Source organism: Macrotis lagotis, chromosome 4, assembly GCF_037893015.1.
Source record: "Macrotis lagotis isolate mMagLag1 chromosome 4, bilby.v1.9.chrom.fasta, whole genome shotgun sequence".
Taxonomy (NCBI): Eukaryota; Metazoa; Chordata; class Mammalia; order Peramelemorphia; family Peramelidae; genus Macrotis; species Macrotis lagotis.
In genome coordinates, this window is record NC_133661.1 from 218,112,562 (window position 1) to 218,128,045 (window position 15,484).

General features: G+C 32.8%; 1 protein-coding gene across 1 annotated transcript in view; it reads left to right on the top strand.

Moving 5' to 3' along the window:
- The window catches only part of NOVA1 (NOVA alternative splicing regulator 1), a 159,063-nt gene that overhangs the window by 95,910 nt on the left and 47,669 nt on the right, over positions 1–15,484 (top strand).

Below are 15,484 nucleotides of genomic sequence, written 5' to 3' on the forward strand. Positions count from 1 at the left end.
ATGTTTTCCTTATTTTGAGTTAAAAATATGTCTATATAATTTTTTCCAGTTTGTCCTACATTCATTGTTTAGAGCTAAGACTAATTTCCTTACTAATTTCCATATGACACCTATGAAATACTGAAAATCTTTAGGATTCCTCCTAAATCTCTTCTTTTTAGAACAGATATTCAAAATTTTAATCCCACCTCTGCCACTTATTTCCTATGTGAATTTTGGCAAGTCTTAACTATCTGATTCCTCACTTTGTTCCTTTTTAAAATGAAGGATTTATATTAGATTGCCTCTAAATTCTCTTCTTTTACTGGGTCTCTATTACCCTAAGAGCCCAGTTTCTTCAGAAAGCATTTATAAAAGATTTTTTTTTTTGGTCCTCTCATCCTCCTCTTCACTTTCCTATGATTTTATGTTTGCCAATTTCTCTTCTAGAAAAGGCCTATAATAAAGGCAAAATGAAACAGACTTGCAACCTTCAACAATTACTTTAATTGGAGTAGAGAAGCATGTATGTGTACATGTGTATGAATACATGTGTACATGTATATGAATACACATATATTAGATAATAAATAATAGATATACACATTACATATATACAATTATATAATGTGTATGTATGTATATCTGTTGTCAAAAATATGTAAAAACAAGATGAGATACAAAATAATTTTTTTGTTTTTTAACTTATTTTTATTAAAGATATTATTTGAGTTTTACAATTCCCCCCCCAATCTTGCTTCCCTTCCCCCCCACCCCCCCATGGAATGCACTCTGTCAGTCTTTACTTTGTTTCCATGTTGTACCTTAATCCAAATTGGGTGTGATAAGAGAGAAATCATATCCTTAAAGAAGAGAAGTCTAAGAGGTAACAAGATCAGACAATAAGATACCTGTTTTTTTTCTAAATTAAAGGGAATAGTCCTTGAACTTTGTTCAAACTCCACAGCTCCTTATTTGAATACAGATGGCACTCTTCTTTGCAGACAGCCCAAAATGATACAAAATAGTTTTTACAGAAAAAGCATAAACATAAAGTAGTAGTTTACAATAGAACTGTACCTCTCTATATAAGTAGCACTAGCTTGCATGGTGGATATAAAAGAATAGAGTATGGTGGTCAGAAAAGGGAGCTTTGGCCCAAGGAGCTCATAATTCAAAAATCATAGATTCTGAATGAATTCCTTGGGTAATTTGTATCCTTCATAATAACAAAGATAATGTAATTTATTCCTTTCTAAAAAAGGCCCCGTCTTTGTAAAACCATAGTTTTCTAAAGATGCTTATATGGTTGCAAGAGTGAAATATCAGTTTCCAATGAATTAATATTGAATACGAGATCAATGGAGGGGCACATGGTGGGTATGACTAGATGACCTCTAAGGTCATTTCCAACTGATAAAATGCTTGTGGTCATTGGTTTTTATGGACTTGAGAGAAATGATACTAAGAATGTTCTATGGATAGATGGCAAAGGTGAATTTTAAAAACCTATTTTTGTAAATGAATATTTCTTGGTTTCTGGAGACTCCTGAGTAAGCATCTCCTGGGCAAGACTCAGTGTGGATTGGATAACAGAAATAATATGCAACTCCGTGTTCTCATGTGACTTAGATTTCTTTAGTTTGATAGCTTTTCATTCCATTAAAGGTAGAAATTATGAATATTTGGTATGGTAGCATCTATTAAAAATGTTCTTAAATTTTTTACAGTTTACTCTAAGTTCTTTAGATTATAGACAGCAATACTATCTATGATAATAATCTTGTTTCAGTTAATATTATTTTTTGAATTCTCAGGCTCCAGTTTTTTACATCTTGTCTGAGACAGTAGGATCATAGGACTATAGATTTACAGCTGGAAGTGTTCTCCAGAGGCTATTGAAGCTAACCCCCTCACTTATAGATTAAGAAACTGAGGCTGAAAAAAAGGTTAAGTGACTTACTCAAGGTAATACAGTTGAGTATCTGAGATAGGATTTGAACCCAGATCTTCCTCATTCTAAGGCTAGCACTCTATCCCTTCTGCCACCTAGCTGCTCATTAATAATTCACTTCTCCCTCTTTAATGAGGAAGTATAATCTTTCTAATAAACTTTCTATTTTGTTAATGTTATATGGATTGTTATTGAGACGTTTATCAAAATTGTAATGGTATATCTTACTTTAAGACTAGTATTTTATACATCTTATTTATATTTTCTTTTTGTACTTTGACTTTAGGATTCAAGTAATTTTTTTGTACATATATATCCATAACTTTTTTCTTAACAACTTTTTCCTTAACAACTTAACAAACTGTATTGCCTGGAGAAGGTAACAATATCAAGACAGAAATCAAGTTTTGATGTAATAAATATTTCAGATGTAAAGAATCTGTTTGATGTATTTTTCTTCTTAATGGAGACATCTAACTAGATGTCATCTATGTATATTAAGTGATTAATAAGATGTTTGATTATGACTTAATCATTTTTTGTTCTTATTCTCATATTTGATGGAATCCATCTAGAAATAATTCTGGGTCAAGTTGCCATTCTACTTTTCTTCCTTTATATTTAACTTTTTTTTCCAATTATCATGTAGGTTGGCAAAATGTTTGTTTTTTTATAAACAAATATAGGCTATAGACTCATGGAAAAGATCCTCAGTACAATCCTTAGTATAGGACAGGATAAGAAGAATTGAATATACTTTATCCTGTTCTCATATACCTTTGATTTTATTCTACTTGGTTTTCTATTTTAGGGCATTTTATTCCCTGTAATTAGGTGGTCATGAGTATTCAGGAGTGGTGGTGACTGTTAAAGATATTGTTCTTATATTTACACAATTCAGTGCTATGTCTGTAATTTTGGGCCATTTTTATCTATAATGATGCTTTAGTTCCAGTTTACTTTTACTGTTATTATCTGGCAGTTTATCAATCAACAAGCATTTATTAAGTCTCTACTCAGTAATAAATGCGATACTGTGCAGTGGAGATGCAAATTCTTGGCATATACATATACAAGTATATAGCAAATAAATTATGGAGATAATTATGGAGGGAGAGCACTAGCAGTTGAGGAGGAGGACCTATAAAAGACTTACTAGGACCAGTGTTCTCTCGGGGAGGGGGGGGTAGGTGATAAGAGTATATTTCAAGCATTTGTAGAAAGCTAGTCCAAAGACATGGAGAGAGGAAATAAGGGTCATGTGTGAGGAGCAGAGAGAAAACCAGTTTGGCTGAACCACAGAGAGTTGGAAGAGGAATAATTAATAACAAAGTTGAATGATAAAATAGGGCCAAGATTGTATAAGACTTTAAAGACCAAATATTTGATTGTTGTTTATATTGGACCTAGAGGTGATGAAAAGCTACTTTAATCTTAGGACCTGCATTTAAGGATAATTCCTGTCAACTATGTAAAACATAATTAGAAGGGATGAAGACTTTAAACAGAGTAACCAATTAGGAGGGCATTGCAAATGGACCAGTTGAACAATGATGAGGACTTGAACTAAGATGGTGAGAGAAAAGTTATGAGAGATGTTTTAGAGGTAGGAAAAATAAGATATGATAGCTGATTAGGTATGTCAAAGATAATGTAGAAATTATGCATCTGAGAGACTGGAAGGATTATGCCTTTTGCAGAAATTGGGACAGTTAGAAGAGGGATAGGTTTTAAGGGGAAAATCTAATGAGGTTTATTTTGTACATTTGTTTGAAGTGTCTCAGTGACATCTGGTTTGAAACAATCGGCAGGTAGTTTTTTGATACAGAATTGAAGCTGAAGGGTAAACCTTGGGTTGTAGATCTGTGAATCATCTACATAGAGGCAATAATTAAAGTCATGGAAACTGATAGGGTCACTTAGAAAGTCTCTCCAGAGAAAAGAGTCTACAGAGAACCTTGGGACATCCCTCAAATTAGGGGCTTTCATATATATATATATATATACATACACACACACACACACACACACATATACAGATACTTTGGAGAAAAAAAACAGGAGAAAACAGTGTCACAAAAACTCAGAGAAGAGAGTATATATTTAAGAGAGATCAATGTTGGCAATTGCATCAGGCAGAAGAAAGAATAAGAACCTTCAATTTGTCATTTAAGATAACAATTGTTAACTTTGAAGAGAGCAATTCCAGATGAGTGATGAAATGAGGTTGAAAACCTGATTGCTAAAAGAATTGAGGAAACTGGGGCTAGGTGGCAAAGTGGATAGAGTACCAACCCTGGAGTTAGGAGGACCTGAGTTCAAATATGGCTTCAGACATTTCCTAATTACCTATTTGTATGACTTTGAGCAAGTCACTTAACCCCATTGCCTTGCAAAAGCAAATAAAAAAAAGAATTGAGGAAACTAATAAAACATCAAATAAAAAAATTATTGAGAAGTGAGAAGGAACTATTAGAGACTAATATAAAGTGGAAATAGTATAGAAAACTGTTTCTAGGAGCTTGGTTCAGGTAAGGAGGAAAGATACAGGATAATGACCTGAAAAGGAGGGTCTAGTGAAGGGTTGTTTAGGATAAGAAGATTTGATCATGTTTGAAAGAAATAAGAAAGGCACTGGTGAATAGCGAGAGGCTGAAAATTGGGGAGATAAACCAATATTGATTACATTTTGTCAAAGAACCTGTACCTATTGTCAGCCTTTGTTTTTACTGTAAAAAGTGCTGCCTATTTATTCCAGAAGAATTTATTTAAATTTTTAACATGCTTATTTGATCTGTCTGGTAACATCTCCCTTCTTTTTTGAGGAGAAAGTGTCATTCTTTCTATAGTTACCTTGGGTTGAAGCACCCTTTAGTATGTATTTATGTTTAGATGCTTTTAAAAATCATTGTTCAGTTTACAGTTCCAAAGAGATATATTACATTTGCTATTACAAGGTATACTCATTTAATGGTATTCTTTCCGTTCCATTTTAACTTCAGAATGTCAGTAAGTCATTTTTGAGAGACAACTGCCACAACTTTCTCCCTGGTGACTTTATGATGACTATATCTTGCTTTAAAAGGACCAAGGTTTGTGATGGAAAATGCCATCCACATCCAGAGAAAGAATTATGGAGTCTGAATGCAGATCAAAGCATATTTATTTTGCATTATAAAATTTGTTTTTCTTTCCTTTTCATGACATTTTCCCCCCTTTTGTTCTGATTCTTCTTTCACAACATGACTAATGTGGAAATATGTTTAACATGACTGAACATGTATATTATATGTAAGATTACTCACTGTCAACGGAAGGGAGTAGAAAATGTGGAACTCAAAAATCTTACAAAAATGAATGTTACAAAATTATCTTTCATGTAATTGAAAAAATAAAATAAGAAAATAAAAAGATGGCCACAGTATTTTTTAAGTATCACCTTTATCTACTGGTTTTATTTAACTACAATATTCGAATTCATTTTTTAAGACACTTCTTTTTTCTTAAGGTACATTAAGATTTTTATATCTATTGACTCCAAATGAGATTTTATCATCATTGGAGAACATTTCTTCAAGATAAAGACACTAGTATATTTTTCATTAGAACCATATAACTGGGGCAGCTAGGTGGCGCAGTGGATAAAGCACGGGCCCTGGAGTCAGGAGTACCTGGGTTCAAATCGGTCTCAGACACTTAATAATTATCTAGCTGTGTGGCCTTGGGCAAAACACTTAACCCCATTTGCCTTGCACAAACCTAAAAGAAAAAGAAAAAAAGAACCATATAACTACATAATGATAATGAATGTTATTCTTGAGGAAAGGTCTAGAAAACAGATGATCAAAAGGATGAAAAAAGAAATAGTTAAAAAAAAATTCAGATGACAATGATTCTTACACCGAGTATCTTAGTTTTATATTGTCATATAAATGTTATTAAATACTTGTCAAATGAAGAGGTTTCTTTTTAATGAAGATGTTTTTCATTAAGATTACATACATAGGGGCGGCTAGGTGGCATAGTGGATAAAGCGCCGGCCCTGGAGTCAGGAGTACCTGGGTTCAAATCCGGTCTCAGACACTTAATAATTACCTAGCTGTGTGGCCTTGGGCAAGCCACTTAACCCCATTTGCCTGCAAAAAAAAAAAAAAGATTGCATACATATGAACTTTTTTTTTTACTTTTCATTATGGTGTATTTAACACATCTCCATTGTTCATTAAAAAAATAATTCTTCTATATCATGTCATATAACATATATATACAAATATACATCTAGAAGTATATGTACATATGGAAGCTGGTTACATACTTGGGGAAAAACTATATTTTTGATGCTCAAAGATTTTATTTTTTTTCTCAAAGACATATTAAACAATGTCTAATATTTTTCAATTTAGAATTTTAAAATAGCTAAGTAGGTGGCCAGTGGATAGAGCATTGGACCCTGTGGTTAGGCGAATCTGAGTTTTTAATTTTACCTCTAACACTTGTTAGCCTTGTGACCCTGGGCAAGTCATTTAACCTCTTCTGCCTTAGTTTCCTCGTCTGTAAAATGGAAGTAATAGTAACACTAACCTTTCTGGATTGTTGAGATGATAATAAAATATTTGTAAAGTACTTTTGTAAGCCTTTAAAGCACTAAGTAAATGCTAGCTATTGTTGTTATCATTATCACCATTTTTATGATTCTATCAAAATAAGTATCTAAGCATAAAATTTGATATATAGCCAAAGTGTTACATCATTTTAGCATTCTTTTATATAAAAAGAAAAGTTCTAAACTTTATTCTTTTCTCTTTAGAAGAGCTTTTTAATTGCTTTAGAACTAAAATATAATTTAAGAATTTTAAAAGTTTCTGTAAAAAGCTTAATAAATTTTTTGGCATTTATATAGTTGAACTTGCCATTCTTTCTTTTAGAGTCAAAGACCAGTTATATGTAGCTGATATATGAGAAGTAGCAAAGAAGTTTAGAACTAACAAAATCTGTATAATATTATTATAAGTTAAAGTCAAATCTTACTTCCCTCTAAAGGAATTCTAAAATTCAACAAACCTACCTTAATAACATCTCTATATAATGACTTATGTATTGTGGGAAAAATTCATATTTTTTTGTATTTCCTACAGGTCAGATTTATAACTTATCATATAAAAGTCTTTATTTTGAAGTTCTTTTTAATTTAAATTTTAAATAAGGATTCAGTAAAAAAAATTGAAAACAGTATAATACTGATTGTTGTATGTCAAAATACTTTTACAAAGAGGTGAAAATAGATTTTAAAAGTTATTTTTCTATGACTTCAATAGCTGGAATAATTACTTGCAAATGAACAGCTGCACCTTAGTGCCACAGGCTTAAATTAAGGTCCCCAAGTCCCATAGGTTTTACATTCCATGACATGTCTGTAAGAAACTTACAAATATAGAAAGGCTCATGTTCTGAAGTAGACTATAGTCCATATAATATTTACAATTAGTATAGTAAATAAAATTCAGTCTACCCACATTCTAAAGGCCAATTATTTGCATAGAAATCAGTGGGTCCCAAAATGACATTAAAAGGAATTTCCTTTTCAACTTAAATATTGGAAGTTTTCCAGAAATCATTTAAAACAATTTCTACTTTTCTTCTAACTCATTGATATTTTATTTGAAAATTCCCAATAACTTATTAGAAGGATTTCCTTTCTTATAAGAAGAAATAAAATAAAATCCTAGAAATTGAGGTTTGTTAATATTTTCATTACAGGAATAAAAACATAAAATTCAAAATAATGAGTCACATTTTATATGTCTTCATTTTCATAATTGTGAAAGGACATCTGAAGTAGATGCTTTATGTTCATTTTGCATAAATTCATATTATGGTTTATTTCTGATAATAAATATTAGTTTTAAAAATTGAAAATTCATATAACAAGAATGGTTTCTAGATCTGGCAATTCTAACAATATTTCTGCAGGATTTCTTAAATAATTGTATCTTTATAATTGTATCTTTCATCTAAACTTTCTGAAAATCAAATGAAGAAATATTGTCAGAAAAAAGGCAGTGCCCAAATTACATATTTAATGCAACTCCTGATTTCCTCAATAGAATATTCGTAAATTTCTAGGTACATTAATGAAAACCTTAAATTTAACAAAACCATTCCATTACTATACAAAAAACTGTCAAAATAGTAAGTTAATCTTTAATTATAATTAAATATTACTTGACTAAATTTTAATTAGAAAGATAATCATACCATTTGAGTGAATTTCTTCTAGCTATCAATGCTATAAAATAACTATGCAATTTGGAATTCATATGTCTAGTCTTAAACTATTAGTTCTCTTGCTATAATGCAATTATGTTTTCCTTTACCCTTTTGTATTTATGTCTTAAGAATACTGTATAGGAAAAATTATGAGGAAAACTCATTGTTTATAACTCATAGTTTAGGGGAAAATGTATTGGATCTAAATCATAGATAAATGTTTAATTTAAAAGGTTTTTTTTTTTCAGAATTAGGGTGACTAGATAGACTAGTATAGCCATCATGTTAGAAGTAATACTTTAGAGGCGGCTAGGTGGCACAGTGGATAGAGCACCAGCCCTGGAGTCAGGAGTACCTGAGTTCAAATTCGGCCTCAGACACTTAATAATTACCTAGCTGTGTGGCCTTGGGCAAGCCACTTAACCCCATTGCTTTGCAAAATGCCCCTCCCCCCAAAAGTAATACTTTCTGGGTTTTCTTTGGGAGCAACAGTATTCACCTCCCCTTCCCACCTCATATTTTAATTTTGCAAGAATAGTCGTTAGTTTTATTTCATAATCTTCTATTCCCCATACTACTTCACAGAGACACAAAAAGATTTTCCCACTTTGAAAACAGAAAAAGAGTAGTGATTTGGGTAGGAATTGGTATGGAAGAGGGGAGATCCTCAACTTCCTTAAAAGTGTAGCTTGGCAGGGGGTTGGGGGGACATCCATAGAACTTTCCTGTTTTCCCCAATTGTTAGTGCCTCCCAAAATTATTTTTTATTTCTCATATATTAATTTTCTGTTCATCTCTAGGTTAATAAAAATATGAATTTCTAAAAACACTTTTCTATAGTAGAATAGGTTAACGTTTACCTGTTTACTCTGCTACTACAACCCATAACAGAATAGTTCTTAGATATTTTTCAGATCCTTTAACAGATACTTGTTTCACTTTATTATTTTCCTTTTAGAAGTAAGCAAGAGGGGGCAGCTAGGTGGCTCAGTGGATAAAGCACCGGCCCTGGAGTCAGGAGTACCTGAGTTCAAATCTGGTCTTATACACTCAATAATTACCTAGCTGTGGGGCCTTGAGCAAGCCACTTAACCCCATTTGCCTTGCAAAAAACTAAAAAAAAAAAAAAGTAAGCAAGAAATTTTTATATAGTCAGGAGTTATTAGTAAGACTCTAGATACAGAGGAAGGATTTTCCCTATTTGTGGTTGTTAAATCTTTTTTTTTTCAGTTGTGTCTTACTCTTCATGTCCCCATTTGGGGTTTTATTGGCAGAGATACTGGAGTGGTTTGCTATTGCCTTTTCCAGATCATTTTGGGGATGAGAAAATGGAGTTATGCAGAGTGATTTGCTCAGGGTCACACAGCTAATAAGTGTCTGCAGCCAGATTTAAATGCAACAAAAGAAATCTTCTTGATTCATGCCTGGTATGCTGTTGACTGTACCACTTAGCTGCCCCATTAGACCATATCATAATCATGTATATTTATATATAAAAATACATATATATGTATATGTACTCACATAGAAGGTCTGAGTTCTCAATGAAAAATCTCTACACAATCACCTCAAAAGAACTTCAAAGTTTCCATATTTTCCAGTGAAATTAGTACCTAAAAGTAGAGTTCATGGCAATCTTATGATAAAGAGAGAGATACTCTTAGTTTCCAGAAGTAACTTCTTGTTCTTTCATTATCTCTCTGAGGTGACTCATTTTAAAAAAGTATTTCCAGTCTACACCTTTCCATTTGGACACCTAACCAAATGGGTTATTTCATTGTTTGTTTGTTTGTTTTGCAGTGTTTGTAGAATCTAGGAAATAGTTGTATTCAAAATGAATTTCCTGGGAAAAAAGGACAGTTATTTTGATTTATAAGTTATGCCAGGGCCTATAGTTTCTAAAGTATTTTGTCCAATTTAAATGTTTGGGTTTTTTTCTTCTCTTACTTGTTGTATGTATAGGAGGAAGTATTTTCAAATGCTGAGAAAGATAGAATGGCATAAAGGCTGTAATTGCACAGTGAACATACTTTCAAAGCAGATTGTGTTTTTGTTGATCTGAAATATCTTTCTTAAAATGTTGAATCTAATCCTATATATTCTTCTCTGATGATGGTCCATTTTCCACAGAAAAGGTCAGTCACTGTATGTATCTTTCATTTTGTACTAATCTTACAATCAATTTTTGTAGAGACCATTTTGTGCAAAGACTTGAAGAATTTTAAAATATTTATTTCTTTTCTCAGAAAATTATCTAATAATGAAAAAGCCATTTAGTTTCCCTTGATCAAGTTGAAATGCATCTATTTCTTTAAAATAAAATGACTTCGTTCCATAGTAGTTCTTATATTACTGTATTGTCATAAACATTACTTAAGATATTTGTCTTGGGAAATTGTTCTGAGAAACATCTGAATGTGGAGATATGTATGTGTATACATACACATATATGTGTGTATATATATGTATATATGTGTGTGTGTGTATCCATATAGATGCATATTTATAAATATCCACAAGTCAAAAGTAGTTTAAATAACTATGATACTAGTTTAAAAAAAATAGAATCATGGCAGAAAGGAAGGGGTAAGATTGAGGAGAAGGAAAAGAGTTGAGGATATGGACATTGCTAAAAAATCTACTCTGTCACTAGTTCATCTTATGTGTAGATCCAGAGAGAAAGAGAGAGAGAGAGATTGAGATTTGATCTTGGGTGGGGAGATTGGGTGCACACAAACTTTTTTCTACTCCTACCTATGCAAACCTACCTCCCAACTTCTTTCTCACATCTGCACTTGCATGAATTGACATATAATTGGAGCATATAGTTGTGAGCACCCTAGTATTATTTTGCTGAATTATCATATGTCCCATCCTAAGAGTTTTTAATATTACTCCATACTTATGTTGGGCAGCTAGGTGATTAAGTGGATATAGTACCAGACTAGGAGTCAGGAAGACTTCTCTTGCTGAGTTCAAATCTGGCCTCAGACTCTTCTTCCTAACTGTGTCACCCCAGCAAGTCACTTAAACCTGTTTCCTTCAGTTTCTTCATCTGTAAAATGATCTGGAGAAAGAAATGGCAAATCACTGAAGTATCTCTGCCAAGAAAACCCCAAATGGGTTCAGTCACAAAATTGGACATGACTGAAAAACCATAAGATATGCTTATGTTATGTAGTTCAATTGACAAAAGAATATAGATATAATAGTAACTTGGGGAATGCAATTTCCCAGAAGCTAAGAATAATATTTTCTTACCCAGTTAAATAATAGAAATCCACATGTACATGTATACTTGCTGGAATTTGAGGGTTGGATTGTGCCTCAAGTGCCATCCAGTACATTCTATGTATTATTCTGTGGCAGATCAGACTCTATTTTGAGATCTCTAAGCAAGAGAACAGTTCTTCTAATTTTTAGGAAGTTTGTTTTGTTTTGTTTTGTTTTTAACTCATAACAAGTCAAAATTTGACTCTTTTTAACTTGCACCTATTGCTATTAATTCCTCCTTCTGAGTTCACTGATAAAGGGAGCACCTCATGATCAGCATCTTCCACCAGTTCGGTCTTTATATTCTCAGAACAATTTATGCTACGTGTGTGCATGTTTGTGTACATGTGTGTGAGAGAAAGAGACAGAGAGAGGAATCCCTTTTGTAGTCTGATAAAGTCTATGGATCCTCCCTCAGTAAAAAAAAAAATAAGTGCCTAAAATACATGGCATTATAAAGAAGATTATATTGAAATGCAAAAAAAAACCCAAATAAAGAAACTACACAGACTTTTAAATGAGAGAGTTGTCTGGGGGCACTTAGATTAAATGACTTGTCCCCAGGCAAACAGCCAGGATAGGTCATAGACAGAGATTGAACTAAGAGTTTCCTGATTCAAAAACCAGCTCTATTCATGATGCCATGATGTGTCAATTCTTAGACAGGAACCAGTTAGAAAGAAAAATGTCCAGTCTAGGATGAGGGGTCTATACTCTCTTATTTTTTTGTTCCTGTGGTTTGTCTTGTGGAAAATAAATATCATGCAGACAGTTCTTGCGCTTCAAAGTATGGTATGTTTCATTTGTAAATTTTTTTTTAAAAAAAGTAACTTCTGGAGGAAGAAGTTGAGGGGAAAATAAACTTTTAAGATTGTTTGGAAAAGATATTTTAAAAAGAAAGTGTTTATTATTACATATGAAAATATGTCCTTTCTAAAGCAGCCTTGAAAGACTGAATAATACAAGTTTAGCTATTCCTGTTTTACCAATGTGGAAACTAAAACTCAGGTTCTGTGACCTGGGCAAACTCACACAGCTAAGAAGTAGTAACAAACCCAGGACTCAAAACTTTTAAATTCTAATCCAGTACTCTAGTGTCAGCACTCCTTAGGTCCCAATCTCATAAATCCCTCTCATCTTTTTTTCCCATTGATCACACCATCCTGTGTCTAAAATTTACTTCCTTCCTCCTAGAATTTTTATTGTTGACATTACCATCTTTCTCTACTCAGCTCCTCAGTGAATCCTTTTTGTTTTTTTTAAGGTTTTTGCAAGGCAAATGGGGTTAAGTGGCTTGCCCAAGGCCACACAGCTAGGTAATTATTAAGTGTCTGAGGTCGGATTTGGACCCCAGGTACTCCTGAACTCCAAGGCCGGTGCTTTATCCGCTACACCACCTAGCCGCCCCTATAGTTTCTTTCCTTCCCACCCTGAAATGAACTCTCACCTCCCAGATTGCTCAGAGTACTTTGAATTTCTTCTTTGTATTTCACATATTCTACTTTGTATTTCAAATGTTTGCGTGTTTACTTTGTCCCTTGATTACTCTAGACTCTCCCTAAACTAAGGACTATCTTATTTATCTCTGTGTCTCCACTGGGTATATATCACTGACACTTAATACTTAGTAGTTCAGAAATAATAACACATTTCTGAATGTACAGGGTCTGTGATGTCATCGTCGTGACTGCAGTAATACAATATTAATAGTTGGCCTTTTAAGTTTCTTTGGACAAAAACAAATAATAAATCATTGCCTAGTGGAAAGCCTTATAATGAAATGTTTTTATGTACTTGGGTGATTATTGGATATCAGATGTGAAGTCTTTTGTCAGATCTACACTCAATGCTATTTTGCTTTAGACTGCCTGTTAGATCTTCTGTTCACTTTTAAAGTCTTTTAGAACCCATGGTATTATCTTTGGTTTTGTAAGTGAAACAAGGTTCAGCTTTTCACTGATTGCTGATAAAACTTTGGTCTGTGTAGACAAAAGTGGAAACATTAGTGACTAGGGAAGCAAGTCATTGAACTTATCAGAAGATAATCTGTTTAACAGTTTTCTTTATTTCTAACCATAAATGGAACAAACAACAAAAGGAACTACACTAACTCCTAAATTTCAAAAAAAAAAAAGATATTTGTTTTTCTTTCTTTAACCTGATTTTTGAGAATAGATTCCATTTTCATAGAACCATACTTTCAATTTCTTCCTTTTAGTATAAATTGCTCTCAACAGAAAATTACTTTTACCTCCCCTTTCACCTTCCTCCTTTCAGCTTCTATTGTGCTAATTTGTTTATCATGGATCCAATTACATTTCTAATTAAACAGTTGTCTGTAATTTGGTTTTTCTCCCTGAAATTTGGGGGTTGAGTTAGATATTTCAAATTGGAGTCACCCCAGAAGTAGCAAAAGCAGTGCACAATAATTCATGAACTTGAACTCCAAAAGCTAGCCTTTGTTCTTATTCTTATATTCACTTTTCCTTGGTAGAAGAGGGTTGCTATTATCTGATGTCTGTTTACACTTTTTGGTTTGATATAACGCTTAAGTCATCTAACTTAAAATGAGAACCAAAGTACTGTGAGAAATTATTTTACAGTTTAAATTTATTTTACAGTTTAAATTTAGCTTAGTACTATGATGATTAGGCAAAATATATATTTTAAACGACAAAAATGCTTTCCTTAACATCAACATTATGCTTCTTGAAAATAAAATTCTAATTAGGTGACATAAGATGACATTTCTGAGATTATTTTTCCCCCCATCTTCCATTTGAAATTCATCTGGCTAATATTTTTGTATGCTTTCCTAAAAACAATTATGAAAAAATATTCATTGTTATTTATATTTTTAGTTATAGTCCTTCTTATAGTTGCCTTTGCGTTTTAAAATGAGAATATGTTCAGAAATGATAAAGTGGACATATTACCCTGTATTAGCCCTAAGATAATTGGGAAATAAAAGGAAAATAAGAAAGAACTTGAAAAAAATCTACTCTGGGGAAATAGTATTTGAAGATAAGTATAAAATTAGAAAGTTCACCTAATAAAAATAATATTCTTAATTAAGAAATCTAAGATGGTATAGTAATATGGACATAATTCATTCCCTGTAGCCACTGCACGGATTGAAGGGGGGGTGGGGTGGGATGGGGACTCCAAAGACAGAAGGGATCCTAAGAAACCCATGTTCTAGTGTCAAGCTTTTCTATGGGAAATATATTTGGGGTATTATCAGAGACCTAAAACTCTATAAAGGACTGGATTTGTATATTGTACATTATAACTTTAGAGAGGGGAGTATAACAATATGAGACTAACAATATAATTACAATGATATAATAATAGCTAACATTTATATAGTGTTTACTGTAGGCCAGACTCTGTCCTAAGCAATTGTTAAATCATTTGATTCTCACAACAATCCTGTGAGGTAGGTGCTTTTATTATTCTCATTTTACAGATGAATAAGATGAGGTAAACTGAGGTTTAAATGACTGGCCCAAGGTCACACAGCTAATAAGTGTCTTGAGACCAGCTTTAAACTCAAGACTGCAGAACACTCTTACTATGCCATCTGTTTACCCCACAGATACTAGTGCAGGACAAATTAAGTTAAAAATGCAGTCATGCAGAATATATATATTGGAAGAGTTAAAAGTAGTTACTGATGAGGTAATGAGGGGTGAAAGGAGATGAAGACAGGGAAGGGGTAAGTGCTTATGTTGTCAATCTCTGTCAAGCTCTTCCTTATGGTGGATGGATTTAGAACCCAGTCACATACTGTGGAACCCAGGGGCCCTCAGAGTTGGCCAATATTGTAGTCAGGTACTAGGATACCACTGTTCATATTTCCCTCTCCTGCCCACTAAATATTCCTATGGACCTCCTCTCATTCCCCAATTAGTAGTGGGTAAAGGAGGTTCCTTGAACTAGTTCCAAGAAATACCAAAGAGTTTAACCTTTTAGGATAAAACAACAACAAACCCAAGGTTCCCTCTCCCC